This window comes from Thalassophryne amazonica, chromosome 7 (assembly GCF_902500255.1).
Source record: "Thalassophryne amazonica chromosome 7, fThaAma1.1, whole genome shotgun sequence".
In the NCBI taxonomy this organism is placed as follows: Eukaryota; Metazoa; Chordata; class Actinopteri; order Batrachoidiformes; family Batrachoididae; genus Thalassophryne; species Thalassophryne amazonica.
In genome coordinates this window covers 57,485,150-57,499,853 of record NC_047109.1, presented here as the reverse complement: position 1 = coordinate 57,499,853, position 14,704 = coordinate 57,485,150, and the positions used below count along the sequence as shown (strand labels likewise).

Here is a 14,704-nt window from a genome sequence, read left to right as displayed (position 1 = left end):
GGCTTCTCCATGATTTCGTGACCGCACAAGGACTCTGTCCTTGTTTAATGGAGATTTACCCACGAGGTTGTGGGTTGTAACTCAACCCGATGTTTCAAAAATTATTTGTTGATGAATTGTACCTGATGTTTCTGGAGTCATTGCTCAAATAATTACACTCATCACTCATCATCTTCAACTCCTTTTCTGGGTTCGTTATAGTATAGTATATTTACGTTATAGTATAATTACATTATAAATCAAAATAGTATTAACCCTTAAATGAGGAAGGAAGTGTCCCCATGTCCTGGTCAAGTTTTTGTCATATTTCTGTTAACAGATCAGCAATGGAATGTCACAGACACTATGTTCAACCACTTCCTGAAAGTACAGTTTCTCAGAATATTTGCTCCAGATGTGCAGTGCATGGCACAACAGATCTGTTTTCATCAGTTCTCTTCTGTTTGTTTGTTTCTGTGTTTGACAAAAGTAACTGTACATTACTCTTACTATTTCAAAATGACTATAAATCCCTCACCATTCATTATTTGTGGTAGAAATGTGAACATCAGTGATGGATAAGAACAGGTTTCTTTTGGCCAGGGCCAGCTCAAACAAAAAATGTAAGGTAGAGTAAATGGAATAAATGAATAAGTGAAAGATGAATGAATGAAGCTTGATATGTAGTATGCAGTCTTTATATAGTGTCATTTTATCTAAATCACTCAAATGTTTGGTAATATACAGTGGTGGACAGCATTTTTACTCAATATGCGAGATTACATATTTTCATTTGGGACATTTAATATACACAGATCTAAGTTTTTTTCATATGTTACACTACTTTTGTGGCCATATGAATAAAGGTGTATTTTCACTAATGATTTGCAGAACCTCAAAAAACACATTTCATGTTTTCAGGTTTAGAAACAAAATATATCTTTAAACAGTGTTTTAATCAAATATGAGGTCTATTAGAAAAGAAACCAACCGTTTTATTTTTTTTTAAAACTATATGGGTTTGATTCATATGTTTTTACGTCAGCCAAGCTTGAACCTTCGTGCGCATGCGTGAGTTTTTCCACGCCTGTCGTGACGTCATTCGCCTGTGAGCACGCCTTGTGGGAGGAGTGGTCCAGCCCCCTCGTCGGATTTTCATTGTCTGAGAAGTTGCTGAGAGACTGGCGCTGTGCTTCATCATAATGAATAATGAAAGATAATGAATAATGAAAGACGTGCGGACGGATTGGTGCGTCGGCTCGCAGCCGGCGCGGCACACCCGCCACAAGAAAAACACCTCTGTGTTGATAACCATTTGTAAAATCCAGGCGGCTTTTGGTGGCTTTCAGTTGAGTGAGTATCTGAGAAATTGTTTAACAGCAGGGCATGTTCCAACTTGTCCTTAAGGCTTGCAACGGAGGTGTTTTTCCTGTGGCGGGCGCGCCGTGCCAGCTGCGAGCCGACCTGCCAATCCGTCCGCACGTCTTTCATTAAAAAAATCTCCTTTAACAGTGGAATGTCCGGATAAACTGCTGATTCCGACCTCTTCTGAAAGTTCTCTGTTCTCTCACGACGTCCTGGGTCAACAGAGGCTTAAATTTGGAGGTTTTCAGCTTGAAACAGGATGATGACGTCGCCTCGGAGTGCTGCGCAACGTCCCGCTCCGTGGGAAGTCCTTACAGCAATAGAAACAATCCAAAATCTCTCATCAGCCGTTAAAATTTTCACCGAAAACCAGCTTAATTTGTCGAATGGTGTCCACTCGGATGTGCCTCACAGTTTTTGAAAAAATTTTGATGAAGCACAGCGCCAGTCTCTCAGAAACTTCTCAGACAAAGGAATTCCGACGAGGGGGCTGGACCACTCCTCCCACAAGGCGTGCTCACAGGCGAATGACGTCACCGACAGGCATGAAAGAATTCTCGCATGCCCATGAGGGTTCAAGCTTGGCTGATGTAATCACACGTGATTCAAATCCATATGGTTTTTTAAAAAATAATAAGGTCGGATATTTTTCTAGTAGACCTCGTATGTGTATCACATTAAGAAAACTGAGACTGTTCTCAGCCTTATGCAAGACATGAGCATTATACCATGTACAATTACCTTAAAAGTTAAATTTTCTATGGTATGGTAAAATCAAGAAAATGTCTTTAGAGCTGTAAAGGTGAAAGTAATTTCTATAATGTTGACAGTTTCACTGTTGGGAGTTAATATTTTGAACTCTGGCAGAGATAAGTGTTTATGTCTTTAAACAGTGTGGATTTAACTCTGAAATATGTGGCACTATATAAGCAATCTTAAAGCTAGTGTTGTCAGAGTTTATGTAACAGTGGGCTTTTTGGTGTGTTGTGTGCACAGGTTAAAACACAGACCCAAAGAGTGTAAAACCAAAAATAGTCACTTGAAGTCAACTTGAAGGTATTGTGTCCCAGGCGCATCCTCAAAACCCAGGCGCATCCTCAAAAGGCCTTTTTCTGAGCGTGTGGAGCGGGTGCTATAATCTAATGAGATCCCGTTGGCAAGACTTAGGCCTTGCTCTCACTGCCTCCGATGCGGGCTTGGTAAACGCTGCAGTGGGCCACTCACACCACCTCCCTGTCTGCTGTATGGAGCTGTATGGTCCAGAGACTACGCTCGCTGTTTTGATGCGGAGCGCTCCAGCAGCCCGCAAGGATAGACTTCTTGAAGAAAAATCCACGGCGCCGCAGGGTCTCGGTAACCGCAGCCACAGAGCTCCGTGGCCACTGAGAGAGGTTTGTATCTTTTTAATGACTTGGATTCTCTGCAGGTCCCGCATCCGTACCCCGCAACGGTAACACCGGAGGCAGTGTGAGCGAGGGGTTAGATGGCACAACCCATTCAAGGAAAATTTACACCATCATGCCAAAGACTGTGTGCCTCCTCTAAAGTACTATTCTTAACCAATTGACAAAATATTATTTTTCCCGATCAGATCTTTGTGCCGTCATAAGGGCACCTTCACACATAGTACCAATAAGTACAAATTGGGGCAAATCTCAGGGGAACCACGAAAACATTGAGCTGACGGGCAGACGTGAACAATGTCGCTACACCGGTTTTGTGCATGCAGGAACACAGTGTGAGCAGCTGCACAATGCACAATCCACATTGCGCAACTGATGTGGAAAAAAAAAAATGCCACCCACATGATTCAAACCTGCACTTTCCAAAAGCTCTGATTGCCAGCCAGAAACGTTAGCACTGAGCTACCATTACTGTCCTGTAACAGGTGCGGGAAAATGTCTGATATGAAGAAGGACATGGACATATTTTAAAAAGAAAAAATAACACCACACATCATATAAAAACACCACATTTTATTGAATCCCTCTTATCAAGTGGGTAATACAAGTATGATCTATCTGTTCCTCCATAGATGACCCATGGTCACAGACGTACAGTCAGGAAATGACATTGATGAGAAGCAGGACACTCTTATCATGTCCACATCTGCTGGCGGTGTGTTGTGCCTGACACGCATGTCTTGTGGACAGCGCACCGCAGGACAGACACCGCATCATGTGGAACAGAGCTCACATGGGTGACATGACATTCAGATCTGCATGTTATGATCTGATGGTCCATTTCACCTGGGGTAGCCTGTCAATGTGCGCAGCATGTGCGCACTTTCTGCAGCCCATTGCAACAGTGACATGTTTTTACAGTGAGAAAAATAAGTATTTGAACACCCTGCGATTTTGCAAGTTCTCCCACTTAGAAATCATGGAGGGGTCTGAAATTTTCATCTTAGGTGCATGTCCACTGTGAGAGACATTATGTTGTGTGGGCCGCCAGAAGAGAAGGTACTGCTGGCCCACCACCAGAGGGCGCCCTGCCTGAAGTGCGGGCTTCAGGCACGAGAGGGCGCTGCCGCCCCAGAAGAGCGTCCGGGGTGACAGCTGTCACTCATCGGCTATGACAGTTGTCACCAATCATCTGCTCCTCACCCCTAATAAAAGCAGGACGACACCTCCACCACATCGCCGAGATATCGTTCTACCAAGGAGGTAACGTTCTCAGCCTGAGTGTTATCACTGCTAACGTTGTTTCAGTGAATACGTTGTTGCAGCTGTTTTCCTGAGGAACCGGCGTATGCCGCGACTGCTTCGCTCTGCATCCCGCCAGTTAAGTGATTGACAGTAGCTACACGAGTGTGGATGAGAGGTGGAGGTGGAATAACCACCATACTTGTTACGGGGTGTACACACTCCCACACCTGACTGTTTTTGCTCTTCGCCAGCAGTACCAGATCCGACACGCGGAGACGGTGGCCACCTGGGGACTCGGAACTTGGCGGCTCCAGTATTCTCCTGGTTCGGTGGCGGAGGAAATCGTGTGGTTCCGGTTCTTCTCCAGACGGACGTCTCCTATCGTTGAGCCTGCCCACACGACACCTTGATTGATTGATTCTGTATTCGTTCTATAATCTGCTGTGTGTAGTTGTGGCATTCACAACAGTAAAGTGTTCATATTTGACTTCTTCTATTGTCCGTTCATTTGCGCCCCCTGTTGTGGGTCCGTGTCACTACACTTTCACAACACATTATCTAAAAAAAAAAAAAAAATCCGGAAATCACAATGTATGATTTTTTTTAAATAATTTATTTGTATGTTACTGCTGCAAATAAGTATTTGAACACCTGCGAAAATCAATGTTAATATTTGGTACAGTAGCCTTTGTTTGCAATTACAGAGGTCAAACATTTCCTGTAGTTTTTCACCAGGTTTGCACACACTGCAGCAGGGATTTTGGTCCACTCCTCCATACAGATCTTCTCCAAATCTTTCAGGTTTGGAGTTTCAGCTCCCTCCAAAGATTTTCTATTGAGTTTAGGTCTGGAGACTGGCCAGGGCACTCCAGAACCTTAAAATGCTTCTTACGGAGCCCCTCCTTAGTTGCCCTGGCTGTGTGCTTGGGGTCATTGTCATGCTGGAAGACCCAGCCATGACCCAGCTTCAATGCTCTTACTGAGGGAAGGAGGTTGTTTGCCAAAATCTCACAATACATCACCCCATCCATCCTCCCTTCAACATGGTGCAGTCGTCCTGTCCCCTTTGCAGAAGAGCACCCCCAGAGTATGATGTTTCCACCCCCATGCTTCACGGTTGGGATGGTTTTCTTGGGGTTGTTCTCATCCTCTAAACATGGTAAGTGGAGTTGATTCCAAAAAGCTCTATTCTGGTCTCATCTGACCACATGACCTTCTCCCATGCCTCCTCTGGATCATCCAGATGGTCACTGGTGAATTTCAAACGGGCCTGGACATGTGCTGGCTTGAGCAGGGGGACCTTGCTGCCCTGCAGGATTTTAAACCATGACAGCATCATGTGTTACTAATGTAATCTTTGTGACTGTGGTCCCAGCTCTATTCAGGTCATTGACCAGGTCCTCCTGTGTAGTTCTGAGCTTTCTCAGAATCATCCTTACCCCACAAAGTGAGATCTTGCATGGAATCCCAGACCAAGGGAGAGATTGACAGTCATCTTGTGTTTCTTGCACTTTCTAATAAATAATCATAACAGTTGTTATCTTCTACCAAGCTGCTTGCCTGTTGTCCTGTAGTCCATCCCAGCCTTGTGCAGGTCTACAGTTTTGTCTCTGGTGTCCTTAGACAGCTTTTTGGTCTTGGCTATGGTGGACAGGTTGGAGTGTGATTGATTGAGTGTGTGAACAGGTGTTTTTTATACAGATAACAAGTTCAAACAGGTGCAATTAATACAGGTAAAGAGTGCAGAATAAGAGGGCTTCTTAAAGAAAAATTAACATGTCTGTGTGAGCCAGAATTCTTGCTGATTGATAGGGGATCAAATACTTATTTGCAGCAGTAACATACAAATAAATTATTAAAAAAATAATACATTGTGAGTTCCAGATTTTTTTTTTAGATTATGTCTCTCACAGTGGACATGCACCTAAGATGAAAATTTCAGACCCCTCCATGATTTTTAAGTGGGAGAACTTGCAAAATCGCAGGGTGTTCAAATACTTATTTTCCTCACTGTATGTATGTCCACGTGTGGACAGAATCAGACACACATGTCACAGTGGGCAGTTGTAAGTTCATGTCCATCCAAACATGATACGTGTTACCTGGCTGGGAGGTCCAGAACCACAGATCTCCACAGTTGCTCCTCTTGGCGGACACACCCCCTGTCAGTTCAGCACACACACCAATGTGTTACTGTGTCTGTTTGCAAAGCCACACTCGTGGGGGCACTTGGACAGATTTCACATCCAACTGGAAAGTGATTGTCTGCTGACTGTTGTTGTGCTGACTGTTGTCGTGCTAACTGTGCGAATGGCCACACATTTTGTAAGTGCCAAGGGAGCGGTGTTAGATGCTCGTGTGTGTCAGCTGGAATTTGGCCAACACCTGCAGCGAGAGGGTTCGATGGGCTCTCACAGTGCACAATTTGTCTTTCAGCTGCTGGTGTGCGCGGATAGTTGTAGCAACAGGTGTGCGAGGCATTGGAGGCAGCTACGATTTTACACATATTGCATACAATTCCTGCTTCATGTGCACTTCATGCGCAGATCAACCACATTCATACTATGTGTGAAGGGGCACTAAGGAAAGAACACTAAAGAAAGAGAAAAAAAAATTGGATCCGGATCCCAATTAAATGTAGTCAGCCATGCTTTAACCCAAGAAAAATCTATCCACAGCATTCAAATATTTCTTTTTACCTGTTTTTGACATATCTTGCCTTCAGTTGTACAGTCAGACAAATGGTCACCTCCAGAGCCACTGTTTGGTCTGTGGAAATAATTACAAATGCTTCCCTGATCTTCATAAATTAGTGTATACACACACACCCATCTTAAACCGCTTAGTCCAATTAAGGGTCACAGGGTCCTGAAGCCTATCCCAGCAGTCATAGAGCGCGAGTTGGGGTACACCCAAGACAGGAGGCCAGTCTGTCACAGGGCCATAAACAGACAAACAAGCACATTCACACCCACTCACACACCCACAGACAATTTAAAGATTCCAATCCACCTAACCGGAGGAAACCGGAGCACCAGGAGGAAACCCATGCAAACACGGGGAGAACATGCAAACTCTGCACAGAAAGGCCACAGGCGGGAATTGAACCCATGACCTTCTCGCTATGAGGCAATAGTGCTAACCACTAACCGTGCTGCCAAATTAGTGTATATATTGTTATATTTTTTGACTCGATCAAGGATTGAGAATGAAAATGAAAATGTACTCTCTGTCATCTACTTTCTTTTTGTGTCAGTCAGCCTGCAGACGAAGTGGTTTTCACTTGTCATAAATTACATTGCCATTATGCAACACTGTTACACAACACATTTTGATCAGGTCGAAATTAACTTCCTCACCATACCATTTAAAAAGAGCTACATGTACGTCTTTGTCATCCCTCTGCTTTGAGTTGGCACTACCTTTTCACAGAGATCTTCTCTTCTCCGATTTAATTTGGAAGACTCCTCCAGCAGTCATTCATCCTGCAGAGTGTTCTGAAGCTTTGGATTTGAGACTAGAGCTGTGTGGATTGATGTCCGGCTCACTGACAATCACCTCCGTGACCATCTCTTTCCTCTCTTGTGTGGGCTGGAGAAAATGTTAGGATTGCAGACAGAAAGACAGTCAGGCTCACAGAGAAGAGATTGCCATTTGGACAGGTAAATGAAGGAGTGAATGGAGAGGGCAGATGAAGATGAAAGAGGAATAAAGATAAAGGTAAGAATGAGGAAAATTGAGGTTGATGGATGCTATATGTATGTGACGAGCGCAAAAGAGAGGATGACATCAAAACAAGAAGATGCAAGAATGAAAAAGAAAATGAGAAAGCTATGAGGCGTTAGAGGAAGGTAGAAGGATAAATGCACTATTTGAATTATGTAAAATATCTGCGTGGGAGCAAAAAGGGGTGTGTGTGTGTGTGTGTGTGTGTGTGTGTGTGTGTGTGTGTGTGTGTGTGTGTGTGTGTGTGTGTGTGTGTGTGTGTGTGTGTGTGTGTGTGTGTGTGTGTGTGTGTGTTTGAGTGCAAAGCTGAGAGATGGAGAGAGCAAAGAAAAAGCAGACATGAAGAGCGGGAGTGAGTTAGGCTGAAATGTATAAAAATAGACAAATGTAAGAAATGCAAACGTCTTAATGACATGTTTGCGTCAGCGAAGAGTTCCTTTTGACAAAGCTGCACTGCACAAAAAAAACAAGACAAGATCAAGGAGTCTTTCACATCAGCTCGCTGTCCTTTAGAGACATTAATAATGATTATAAAAGTAAAGAGCAGGATGATTGTCCTGTATTATAAATCCAAGGTGAGCATCTATATCAGGAGTGGCCACATTCTTTCCTATAAAGTGCCAAATTTTGAACCTGGGTGGAGGGCCACGGGACAAAAATGTATATATTTAGTATTACATCAAAGTACAGTACATTATATTTTGTACAAAATTAACATTTGAAATCTAAAATTAAATTTCTATATAATAATATTTTACAGTAATCGCCTTGTGGTATTTCATTAATGTGCAGCTTGCAGAGATGATAAAACATCCATATGTTTATTTTCCCATAACATATATCAAAAGAAGGGCAGCACGGTGGCTTAGTGGTTAGCACTGTTGCCTCACAGCGAGAAGGTTGTGGGTTCATTTCCCGTGGCCTTTCTGTGTGGAGTTTGCATGTCCTCCCCGTGTGTGCGTGGCTTTCCTCTTGGTGCTCCGGTCAGTGATGCCGGTAACGCATTACTTAGTAACGCGTTACTCTAACCACTTTTTTTGTAAGTTGCTTCTCCAAGTCACTGTGCGTTACTATTATTTTTTCATTGTGGGTCGACAGCAGCATTAAACTTGGTCTGTGGGCAGGAGGTCGGGGTTCGACTGAACTGCCCACTTTAAGCGAGCTGTGAGCTTTTCATCAGCTACGACTCATCCTCACCTCTTAAAGCGCGGTGAAAACAGCACACGTGCACTGAGCTTTACAAAGTCATTTTTATGCTTTATTTTTCTCCTTTATTTAGAATTCTGAGCTGAGCCGCTCCGTATCGTCTTGTTAAAAACAGCTGATCCTCCGCGACGCAACAACTAACACTATTTTCCACTCAAATGCACCTAAACTCTTTCTGAGGACCACATGATGTGAAAACACAATAAAAATTTCTTACCTGTAAATCTGGTCATGTTTTCTGCATAAATAAATGTTATCCATTCTTTGCGCTCAAATGCCAAAGCAGGGGCGAATCCAGATGGAATGGGGGCGTGGGGCAGGGATTTGCCCCCCTCCCCCACAACACCCCTAGATTAAAGGTCCAGTTTTGAAGCCGTTTTTTTTTACTACAACTACGAATACTACTTAAAATAATAATAATTTTGACAAGTAAAATGTTTATAGAGAATTTAAATGTTAGAAAAATGTTAGAATTTAATAGTTACATTTATAAACAATGTAGGTTAGAAATTGCAAGTTTTACTGTTACAGTGCTGTCAGCAGTTAAATATGAGGTCAAGAAAGATTATTTTACTTTTTATAAAACAAGTATTTATTTTCATTGAAGTCAAGAAAGGGTGACTATAAAGTGAGTTTTGGCAAAACAGGTATCATTGTCATGTTGAGGTGGCAGAGGGTTGTTGTCAGCAGCTGGGGAAAGTAACTATAAAAAAGTAACTAGTAATCTAACTTAGTTACTTTTACAATTGACTAATCAGTAAAGTAACTAAGTTACTCTTTCAAGGAGTAATCAGTAATTGGATTACTTTATCAAAGTAACTGGGGCAACACTGGCTCCGGTTTCCTCCCACGTCCAAAGACATGCGGGTTAGGTGGATTGGAATCTCTAAATTGTCCTACGGGTGTGTGTGTGGGTGTGTCTGTGTTTGTTTGTCTGTTTGTGGCCCTGTGACAGACTGGCGTCCTGTCCTGGGTGTACCCCGCCTCACGCTCTATGACTGCTGGGATAGGCTCCAGCCCCCCGCGGCCCTTAATTGGACTAGGCGGTAGAAGATGAATGAATGAATGAATATTTCAAAAGAAAGACATCCTGACAGAAAGTGCATGCAAGGTGCTTTGGAAAATTGAGTTGAAGACAGCTGTATTATCCACCTTTGTAATGAAACTTAAGATACGCATCACAAAATGCCCCCTGACAGACCTTCTTCAGTGATATGTAGTGATGAATCAAGTCTAAAAATTCAGATTTCCTGGAACCAGCCATCAGACGTGTATCAGTATGCAGTGACAGTGCTGCACTTGTAGAGAGATAAACGTATCGCTCCAGTGACATTTATGTCTCTGGGTCCTCAGCCTTGGAGACTGAGAGACACCTGGGAAGAGCTTATCAAGTCATGAGGTCGCTATTCAAAAATGCTTTGGCAAACACAGACTTTAGGGTGCTAGGTCTTCCTGCAACAGCACCGTGGCTTAGTGATTAGCACTGATGCCTCACAGCAAGGTTGTGCCCTTTCTGTGTGGAGTTTGTATGTTCTCCTTGTGTTGGTGTCAGTTCTCTCCAGGTGCTCTGGCTTCCTCCCACATCCAAATACATGCAGGTTAAGTAAATTGGAAACTTTAAGTTGACCATAGGAGTGCATGAATGAGTTTGTCTGTCTTTATGTGGGCCTGTGACAGACTGCCGTCTTGTCCAGGGTGTACCCTGCTTCTTACTCGCCCTATGACTGCTGGGATAGGCTCCATCCCCCCGCCCCCTGTGACCCTTACTTGAAGTAAGCAGGAATAGAAAATGGATGGATGGGCTTCCTGTCTTGCTGTATGGTTGTGAAACTATATGACCAGTGGATGTCGTTAGCGCTGGATCTGTTTGGATTGGAAAATCCTTGCATAGAGTAACCACATAGCAAGTGTAAGTGTAATTGCTCTCATGATATATCATATTTAATTTTGTTGTAAATACCATGAAAGTCACATTCATGTGCTCACAGCACAACACAATTTCTTCCTTACCAGGGCTTGCAGTGTAGTTGCACAGTACAGTATGTTGTATATTTCACTTTTGGAGATTTGCTGACTGTTTGTAGGGTCATAACTCAAAACTGACTGTCTATTGTTGCTGAAAATCATATCTAGCACCATTGTCCAGGGCGTTAAAATAACTGCATCTCATGCTAAAGTTGTTTTTGCCCGTGCAAATGAACCGATCAAACAAACCCCAAAAAGTCTTGAGAGACTTTGAGAAACTGTCTTGGAGAGAACATATTGATCATGTTTGTAAAAAAAATACCAGGACAGTAGGAATCATAAGCAAAATAAGATATTTAATACATCACAAATGTCTTTTAACATTATATTATAGTTTAATTTATCCATATTTAAGTTATTGTAATATTGTATGGGGAAGTACCTTTGCAACTTATATAAACAAAATATTTTTTCTATAGAAAAAATTTGCTCGAATAGCTACTCGTTCGAAACCTTGTGCTCCAAGTGCACCTCTGTTTTTTAAATTGCAGCTCTTAAATATTTTCCATATAAATATTTTCTTGACTTGTACATTTGTTTTCAGAGCTCTCTATAATATTTGGCCTTCCTTCATTAAATATTATTTTGTGCATAGCCATTAAATTCATAATTATCCGACCAGGCGGGCTGCACATTTGCATTTACCTTTGCATAGAGTGACTCGTTATCAGCATCACATCAGATATCATGGCGTTAAATCTTGGAATGATAATGTACATCTTGTGAATCCATCTATCACCTTATATACGTATAAAAGTGGTCTAAAAGCAAAGATCCTGCAGGAGTATATACAATGATTTATTTTAATCAGGAAAAAATGGTGTGATTCCTTTGTATTCTGTTATGTTTGCTTTGTTTGGGAGTGGACTCTTTATAAGCCTTTTGGCTTCCACCACTCCCTTGCACTTTATTTATATTGTATTTTTTTTTCCTCTCTCCCTCTCTCTTTGGTTGTTTTATGTATATACATTATTTTATATGTATTTTATTTTGTGCTAAATAAACAAATCAAATCAAGTCCATGTTTGTTGCCAACTGAATGCGATGATATGCCCCAACTGAGAATGCACTCTTCACTCAGCAACTATTCTGGGGGACAATAGCCTTTCAGTGCATGAACACAAAACATTGAAGATATTGTGAATAGCTTTAGTGAACTCATTTGGCTTCACATTCACACAGTACACCTCACATTGCCCAAGAGATTCACTTTTGTGTGTCATTTCTGCATGTTAAAAACTTGTTGCATTCTGTGGTAGCAGGGCAAAGGGTCTTGTTGTGCCATTTCACATTTGTTTGACATTAACAGTAAGATATAATATTCATGATGTGGTCGATACCCTCACCCTTGTGTGCAAATTCAAAAGATGTTTGGAGTATAACCAAAATGTTGGCCAGATTAACAAAGTATCCTTTTCTGACCCATATACTGAAAATAAACTGAAAACCAAATCCACTCAATGAAGCTGTCATTCTTAAGTGATCAATGATTGACTGCTTTTCCCAGGAAGAAAAATCCTCTTACTTTATTCAAGAGTGTGTGTGGCATCCTGTGCAGTTCATGCAAATCCAGGTTTCTTTTCTTGATCATCCTATTTTTATTTTTTGATTATGTTATTGCTCTGAAACTGCATGTATTTTAGTAAGAGGCAAGATAAATATGTAAAATAAGTGCAAAAACACTATATATGGAGGGCGGCTGTGCAGAGGATTTCTTAGGTTGCTTTATATAAAGCACATAATTTTATGTATGGTTTTCAGAACATGAGGGACAAAAGTTGTAGATGAAGAAACTTCACCTAGAAATCTTGTTTTTCGCCGTAAATGTAATTTCCCACAACCTTTACACTGCTGGATTTCACACTTAAATGCGCTCCTTCATGAGTATGAAGCCAACAACTCATGTTTTCTGCTGGTAATTCTTACTTTCATGTGATTTTTCTTGTGCTGGGGGGTCACAGAGCTCTACCGAGTGGCTCAGAGCCTGGATTATTTACAAGATTGTGTGATATGAGGGTTTATTTTGGTTTATAAATGTGCTTATGTGTTGATGTATTGGTTGGCCAAACCGTATGTTTTTGTAGATACTCGTAGCAAAAGTGTTTCTTATACACCAGGCAGAGGTTTTTGGGTTCCTTTATTTTGGAACCTGACCAGATTAGGAAACTAAAGTTAAGAAACCTGGTGTCCTTTATCAAAGGTACCAAAAAGTTTAACTACGTAGGCTCATTCAGGGGGGAGCAATGGGTCCTTTTGTGGCTTACGCTCTGCTGGGCTGAGAGTCCAGCCCCTCTTCCCTAAAACCCTGGTCCCACCGAATAATGAAGGATGAATAATGAGCCACGTAGCATGTTTTTTTTTTTTTTTTTTTTTTTTTTTGGTACGAGTCCAGTTATTCAACAAACGTGGGAGAATAGTGAGTCAGAATATTCGGCTAACGAGGCTCTTCTCTGAACGTGGCACTGATTTTAAGAAGTTCAAAATTTAACATCAACAGCATGGGGCAGTTTGTGTACGAGTTACTATGAGGACAAACAAGGCTTTTACAGGCATGTTTGTGGTGAGGACGAGGCTGTTAAAAGCCCATTATCCAAGCACCTGGCGGCTACGATGACAGGATAGGCTATTTTGGCTCAGTCCTCTTGCGCACTACAATCCCACCTGCTTTGTGCACCGGACACTGTATATAAAATGATTATTTTGTCTTGTCTGAGTTTGGATGTTGAAAACACTTCAGATCCCTTCTGAATTCACAAAGGACTGTTTCATTTGAAGCTTTTTTTCTGTGCATAAGTGTTTTTTTTTTTTTTTTGGACTGCATTTAAAAAAATGTGACAACATCTTGAATGGATGCTGTGAATTGAAAACACACACTTTAAACGGACCAAGTGTGGGAGGGCTGGAGGTTTGGACCAAACCCATTATATGGTGCTACATGGATCATACGTGGCGACACGAGCCATTTGAGGCCGGATGGGGCTCAAATGACATGGCTCACTAGAGGCTGATACCTGCCACATGTGAGGTACTTAGAGGCACATAGAGGCTTCTTCATAGCAGATACGTGATAGATTTACATGGATCATTATTCGAAAAATCACTGACAAATCCATACGTGGCTCATTATTCATGGCTTTATTATTTGGTGGGACCGAGGCTTAACCTAACCTTATTCTGGACTGTGGTAGCCCACTGCTCCTAGTGGTTGGATTGTGTCTAACTGTAATTAGGATGAGTTAAATGCATTGGACAGATTTCATTGTATATCTGTACATTGACAGTATAGGTCCGGTCCAAAACCCAAACACACTGGAAGCTAATGATGCATGGCCTGAAGAACTGGACATGGGCCCCTTGTCATTGTTGCTATTTTAGCTTCAGATGCCAACAGCAAGACAACTGGTTTTGAAAACTACACTCTCTAGAATGCTGACTTCATAATCATGCTCCAGGGGAACTGGATGTGACAGCATGGCGAGAGGAAGTGGTCATATATTATGTCTTTTAGTGCAGGATTTCAGTGTTTATGCTGATAAGCTGGAGAAACTGGTTGGTGGAGTCTGTTTGCACTCTGCACCAAGTTTGAGACCACTATGTAGATGCTGACTTTGGATGAAGGGCCAGAAAGTGAGCAGTCTGAGGCATAGACATCAAATCTCACAAAAAAAAATTGTTGCACCACCTGCAAAAAAATGGTGAACAACAATTCATACATACTGATATGTATTTTTTGTTTGAACTTCACTCATATCCCA

At 42.0% G+C, this 14,704-nt stretch overlaps 1 protein-coding gene across 13 annotated transcripts in view; it reads left to right on the top strand.

The window, feature by feature from the left end:
- The window catches only part of syngap1b (synaptic Ras GTPase activating protein 1b), a 640,555-nt gene that overhangs the window by 452,452 nt on the left and 173,399 nt on the right, over positions 1-14,704 (top strand). The gene's annotated exons all lie outside the window — the stretch shown is intronic.